The sequence below is a fragment of the Aulonocara sp. 'chitande type north' Nkhata Bay genome, linkage group LG2, assembly GCF_057382095.1.
Source record: "Aulonocara sp. 'chitande type north' Nkhata Bay isolate Kocher_YH1m ecotype deep benthic linkage group LG2, A_spYH_male_GT1.1, whole genome shotgun sequence".
NCBI classification, from domain to species: Eukaryota; Metazoa; Chordata; class Actinopteri; order Cichliformes; family Cichlidae; genus Aulonocara; species Aulonocara sp. 'chitande type north' Nkhata Bay.
In genome coordinates, this window is record NC_141345.1 from 15,240,753 (window position 1) to 15,247,981 (window position 7,229).

The following is a 7,229-nucleotide window of genomic DNA, read 5'->3' on the forward strand; positions in this document are numbered from 1 at the left end:
TCGGGGCCCGGGGGACACGCCGACCTCAAACAATTAGCATGGCAGAATACACTCCAGCTTATTATCTTCCGTCCAGACCAATCCAAGTGTGGATTGTGTAGCTTTAACCAAGGGTAGCCGAATGTGAGGGGAGTGTCAGGCGATGAGAGGGCGAAGAAAGTGAGCTCCTCCCTATGATTTCCTGAAGTGATTACAATCACTGGCTCAGTGTGGTGAGTTATTTGTGCAAAGACCTGGTTATTAAGTGCTTTCGCAGAAATGGGCGGATCTAAAGGCACAAGGTGCAATCCTAACCGTGTGGCGTGGTCAAAACTGATTAGGTTTTGCTCTGAACCGGAGTCGACCAGGGCCTGAAAGGTGTGCGTGGCACGGTTGATAACTAAACTGACTGTGAGAAGCAAACGGGGTTTATCATCACTATGAGAACCGCCCACCCGTATCCCCGAATCTACTGGCGGGCTGGCCCTTTTCCCCTCTTGGGACATGCTGCGATTAAATGTTCTGTCGACCCGCAATAAAAACACGCGCGTGCACGAAAGCGACGCTCTCTCTCCTCCGGCGGCAGCTGAGCGCGGCCGATCTGCATCGGTTCCGGCGCCGCGTCCACGACGGAGGGAGAGGCGGCCGACACAGGCGACTGCATTATGGGTGGGGCTGGCGTAAACGAACACGGAAGTGGGCGGAGGAGGGGACGTTGGGGTTTGTAGTTCCTTTCATTCTCCCTCTCTCTCAGCCTGATGTCAATACGGAGAGAAAGGGAGACTAACTCCTCAAACGTAGCGGGCTCATCCCGTGAAGCAAGCTGATCTTTCATGTTATCATTCAGGGACTGTAGAAAGATTCCCTGCAACGCGTGATCTGGCCACCCCGTCTCCGCGGCGGCCGTTCGAAAATCTATGAGGTAATCAGCAACACTACGGCGACCCTGGCGCAGCTTTAACAACTTACGGGCCGAACTGCCCTCAGAGACAGGATGAGTGAATGTCTTTTTAAACTCACCCAGGAAGTCATCATAAGAGCAAGTTCGCAGGGGATGGCTTGACAGGTATGCTTCTGCCCATTTTAGAGCACGGTCCCGTAATTTCCCTATGAAATAGGAAATCCGAGCGGCGTTGTCAATGAAGGTGCGCGGTGAGCGGCCAAATACCAGATCGCACTGAAGTAGGAACCCCGTGCAGCTCCCCGGATCCCCAGAAAAAGGTTCGGGCTCCGGGGATGATGCGTCGCGAAAAATCGGCCCACTTTGGAGCGCGTATGCCGAGGCAGGGGACGAAGTGGATGGCTGTGTGTCTTGTGCGGGGGGCGCGGGTTCGGGGGCAGGACGCGGCACGGAAGCGAGGTTAGCTTGTAGAGTCTCTAGGGCAGCAAAGATCTTAGCCTGTCCCTCACCAAGGTCTTTCTGTGAAGCCAGGAGATATTGAATGGATTGCTCGTGGTGACCTAGGATTGCACCTTGTTTCTGAATGGCTGTCCGCTCTGCGTCTGCTGAGTCCATATTGTGGCCAGATCTTACTGTTACGGCCGAGAGGGCCCGGCTGTGGGTGTGGACTCAAATGCAGACACAGAGGGAGGCAAACGGGCGTGAACAAAGTGCTTTATTTACAAGTGTCTAGTGAAATTACACAACAGGAGACTATGAATGCTATGAATTATGAAATGCTATGAACTGTGAACTGTGAGGCCAAACTGTGAACATGAAACTGAGTGCTATGGCTAGGTGCTGGATTTCACGGATGGAAAAAAGGGGCAGCGGCTTGGATGGAGGTACGCAGTCACTATAATGAGAAGAGACAAGTAGTCAGTGGCAGTCCAGTGAATCACAGCTGCAGGATTAGGCTATGGAGGTTAGGGCTTACGCGTTGCAGGTTTAAAGTGTCATGCGAGGAAGGGGTGTCCAGGGGGTTCCGGGTGAGGAGTGTCCAGAGAGGATCCAGAATATGCGTGGAGTGAGGGACTTGGCAGGGAGGCAGGCAGGTGTAGTCCGATGGTGGAGAGGGAGAAACCAGATGACAGAACCAGCGTCCAGGCGGAGATGAGAGTAGTTCGGGAAACGTGACTGCCAGGTGGGTCCTATGACAAAGAAAAACACGGTGAGGGAAAAGCAGTAGTTGAGGGTTCTCACAAGGGGTTCGCAGCCTAGCACTGACATGGGTTAGCAGAAGATCTGGCAGAGGTCTGTTGTGAATGCTGGTCTTATATGCAGGTGACTTGATTGGAACCAGGTGTGGAAGCTGATTGGAGTCTCTGCCTGAAGGTAGAACCCAGCGGAGTGGAAAAACCCCGTGCTCACCCGGACCATGACAGATTCTAGTAAGTAAGTAAGTAAGTAAAATTTATTTATATAGCACTTTTTAAGAGAAAAACGCTGTTACAAAGTGCTTCACATGAAGACATGTCAAACAAACAATATAGCAACATAGAGGAAATATAAAAGCATATCAAACAAGCAATAGTACAATATAAATATAAAATAAAACAACATATTACGCATTAACATTACCCAAATGCCTGTTCCCGTGTTTGCCTTCGACTTACCCTCGTCTGTGTAAACAGGTTTACCTGGATCAGCCCTTTTGTGACCCCTGGACCCCGTGAGTAGGAGAGTGAGCTGAGCTGCTTGTGTGGAGACTGTTTGGACGAGGAGCAGAGCGAGTGCGAAGAAGTGTGTCTCCCCAGCCTATTGATCCCCGGGACCCTGGTGTTTCCCCCCTCCCTTCACGTGTATATAGCGCACCAGTGTGATTAATAAAGTGTCGTTGAACTGTGCTACCTCAGTCTGCGCCTGAGTCCGTTCCACCCCCGTGACAATTAGAGTTATTCAGAATCACACTGTGGTGGTTTTGCATATTTTTGTGATCATTTCAAGTCATTTTGGATAATTTCACAAATGTTTGTGGACACTTTGAGTTTCTTTTAGGTCATTCAGAACCCTCTTCTATTTTATTGCATGGTTTTGTCATTAACTTGATCTTATTGTGAAACACTATGAGTCACATTGCTATCATTTTAAGTTATACTGGGCTTATTCTGGAAAAATATTTTTGAGTCTCTTAGAGTAATGTGATCATTTTGAGTCAGTCTGTGTCTGCGGCTCATTTCAGTTGTCTTTGTAACTTTATATAGTGGCCCACTGTGTTACCCATAGCCTTACCCACTAATCCACAGATGTGCTGATGATTTTGTTTCTGGTGTAATAAACAGCCAGATGGACATAAATTTGAACAATCTTTAAAATGTGTTTACTCAGTAGTTAATTTAAGACCTTATTGTTTGTTTGTTGGTTTTGATAAATCATTATTAAAGTGATAAGGCAAAACCAAGACACAAGACAAAAATAGTTTTATAACCAAAACCTAGTCCAAGTGAGTGTCCATCAAGACGCTCACATTCAGCATAAGTTAGAAAAGCTGAGCAGGTTGGTTTGGTCTAACCTAATGTGTAGCTTTCAAATGTGAACGCCCCCTTTGATTTTTCTTCAACTGAGTTTTTTGCTGTGACACAATAAGCTCCTCCGTTTAGCTTAAAGGTGCTGGTTAGAAGAATAGAGAGAGTCACTGAGGGACCCTGAAAGTCAATCTTGCCCCTTTAAGTGCTTCTACTTCTCCCAATCTTACCTTCTCGCATCATCTCACTTCTTATATTGGCTCATTTTCAGTGTTTTCCTTCAGTGTTCCTTCATTGTCTGTTTTCTGCCCTTCATGGTGACTGAGCTCAGTTTCTGTTTCTACTGCTATTATCTCCTGATAAAGACCTCTTTAACGCATTGGATTTTTAGCTATATTCTCTAAGTGGATGATTGAATTCTACCTGGTGGACAAGGTGTGTGATAGTGAATGTATATAATTGTCTGTGAGTGATTATATGAATATTGTTTGGACCTGATGAAGGCCAGGTGGACGCCATGACTCAGTAAAATAGTGGTCAGCGAGACAGTGTGGTGACTACAAGCACATATACAAGCACTTTCGGAAAAGTGCGATCTGATGCGCTACACTTGATGATTCTTAAACTGAGTCTTCAAACAGCTGGACAGGAGCAGGCTTTCATTTCCCTCCCAAGAACTCTTTTTGGTTTTTGTTGTACCAATAACTGGTGATTTTTAAAGTTCGGGATTCACTGGTTCGTCACTAGTGCACCAGTGCAATGCATTATAGAGCTGCTGTTCATGCCAGTCCAATTGATTATTGAATACAGAGCGATAGATGCTGCTTTTAGGACTGAAAGATCAGAAACTGATCAGAATGGTAAGCTGCTGTTTTGTAGAATGACACACCCAAACATTTGACCAGAATAAAAGAGGGAAAAACAGCACCTTAAACAAAAAATATTCATGTGATCACGGCACTGTCGTACATATAAGTTATAATTATAACACATTTAGCTGTTACATCCTGTAGGGCTGTCGCTATGTGACACGCCTTAGAGACAGCAGTTATCTACATATTTGCATCACAAGGATAAATGAAAAACCTTTACGCCTTTATTTTTTAAAAAGACACCTTTTGAAATACAACAGTGTGATTTGACTGAGCACTATCATTACACTTCAGACACACATCTAGCTGTTACATGGTTGCAGGCTACAACATTACGAATGGAAAGAAGATATTTATGCTTTAGTTTAAGGCAAAGCAGCTTATGAAATGTAACAGTTTGATCGTGACTGTCACAGTGTATCATCACTACATCTAAGAGAGACACAGAAGTCATTGTGAGAGACTCCAACTGGAACATGAGATGTTATCATGAAACACTGTACTATAATAAATTATATAAAACTACTTCAAGTCTCAGTATGTCATGGTCCTGGGCCATGTTGGCCCAGTGTTCTTAGTTTCCTTGTATGTTTGTATTTTATTCCATGCTTCCCCTGCCCATTATGTCTGAGTTCTCCCTGTGCTCTCTCTTCCCCCTGTGTGCCCTCTATGTATTTATGAGCCCTCGTCCCCTTTCGTGTTTATTCCATGTCTCCCCTGCCTGTTACGTTGGTGTTCTACTCGTGCTCTCTCTCCTCCTGTACTTCCTGTTTCACCTCTCCCGTCAGTGTTCAGTTCACCCCGCCCTGTCTCGTTATGATTATCAGTGTCACCTGTGTTCCCCGTGTGTTCCCACTTCCCTCGTTAACCCTCTGTGTATTTCTGTCTGCGTCTCCCTCTGTTCAGTGTGACGTCGTCCCTCTTGCTGTGTGGATCTCCCTGTGTGTCTCTCTGTGAGTTCTTAGTTTGTGGTTTCCTAGTTTAGTTCAAGTTTATATGTTTGTTCTGCCAGCGAATAAAGCTGAGTTTTGAGTTCATTCCCTCGTGCCTGTGAGTCCTGCATTTTGGGTCCTACTCCTGCCTGCCGCACAGCGAATCGTGACAGTACGACGTCACCAGATATGGACCCAGCAGCACTCAACCCACCAGAAGAACTGCGTCTGGACATAATCTACTCCGTGGAAAGACTCCTGCATCTGTGGCTCGAACATGAGGGGAAGGAATTTCGCCGTGCTGTGGAAACCAGACTACAGCGCTTGTTCTCTGGTCTTCCCTGGCTACTCAGTGCGCTCCACCCACTCGAACAGGATTTAATCCGCAACGAGCTCCACCTTCATCCCCCAGCTGCTACTACCCACCTGCCTGAAGGGCCGGATGTGGAGCCGCTCGGCCCGTCAGAGCCATCATCAAAAAAGAAACGGCATTCACGCCGCCGACGCGCCACCCCACAGCCGGACATTCGGTCTTCTAATTCACCTTCTGTGCTGCCGGAAGCTCCGTCGGCTCCCTCGCTGCTACTTCCAGCTCAGTTAGCTCCCTCGCAGCCCTTCGCAGCTCCGTTAGCTCCCTCGCCGCCACCCGCAGCTCCGTTAGCTCCCTCGCCGCCACCCGCAGCTCCGTTAGCTCCCTCGCCGCCACCCGCAGCTCAGTTAGCTCCCTCGCCGCCACCCGCAGCTCAGTTAGCTCCCTCGCCGCCACCCGCAGCTCAGTTAGCTCCCTCGCCGCCACCCGCAGCTCAGTTAGCTCCCTCGCCGCCACCCTCAGTTCAGTTAGCTCCCTCGCCGCCACCCTCAGTTCAGTCTCCTGTGTCCCCGCTAGCTCAGCCATTAACTCCACCACAAGCTCCATTTTCACCTCTACCATCGCTTCAGTCATCAGTTCGGTCTGCCACTCAGTCGCCCTTAGCTCCATCATCCACACTACCACCTGTTTCTCTTCCACCACAACCGTCGCTTCACCCAGCCACTCAGGCTGCTACTCAGTCAGTCATTCAACCCATAGCCCTGCCGTTAATATGCTCTGTAGCTGAGCCACTAGCCGCCCGACTCGCAGCCACTTCAGCCACTCCTCCACCCGTCACACCTCCACTACAACCATCACTGCGGTCTCTAGCGCAGTCACCTGCAGCTCTGCTTTCCCCAGTGCAGTCTCCAGTGTCCCCAGTGCAGTCTCCAGTGTCCCCAGTGCAGTCTCCAGTGTCCCCAGTGCAGTCTCCAGTGTCCCCAGTGCAGTCTCCAGTGTCCCCAGTGCAGTCTCCAGTGTCCCCAGCGCAGTCTCCTGCAGCCCTGCTGTCCCCAGTGCAGCCTCCTTTAGCACAGTCACCCACTCAACCACCAGCACCACAACCGTCACTACCTCTAGTTCATTCCCCTGTGAAGTCATTAACTCCACCACCTACTCCACTCTCACCACCACCGTTACTACAGACATCAGTTCAGTCCCCTGTGCAGTCATTTACTTCTCCACCGTTAGCAGCTCAGGTCCCCGTGTGTCCAGCAGCTCAGGTCCCCGTGTGTCCAGCAGCTCAGGTCCCCGTGTGTCCAGCAGCTCAGGTCCCCGTGTGTCCAGCAGCTCAGGTCCCCGTGTGTCCAGCAGCTCAGCTCCCGCTCTCACCCGTGTCTCCAGTAACTCAGTTAGCTGCCCAGCAGCCACTCTCCGCTCAGTCTCCTGTGTCGCCGGTTTTGCTCATTCACTCCATGCAGAGAGGTAACTGGATTTCTACTCAGGGTACTTTCCATGGTTTAGCCGCCGTTGGCACAGTTTGCCACTCCAGGGCTTCCCCAGAGGCTAGGTCTCAGTCACCAGCTGATTCTGGACCCCTGAAGTTTAAGCAGCCCCCTAAGAACTGCACCATGTTCGCATTGCCTGGGCAGAGTCAGTGCTCAGTGCAGCGCCAGTTGTCCTCATGTCGGCCGAAGGACTTCATGCCTGTTGGCGTTGTTTTGGTCTCCGCTGGAGGGTCCGAGGGGCCCG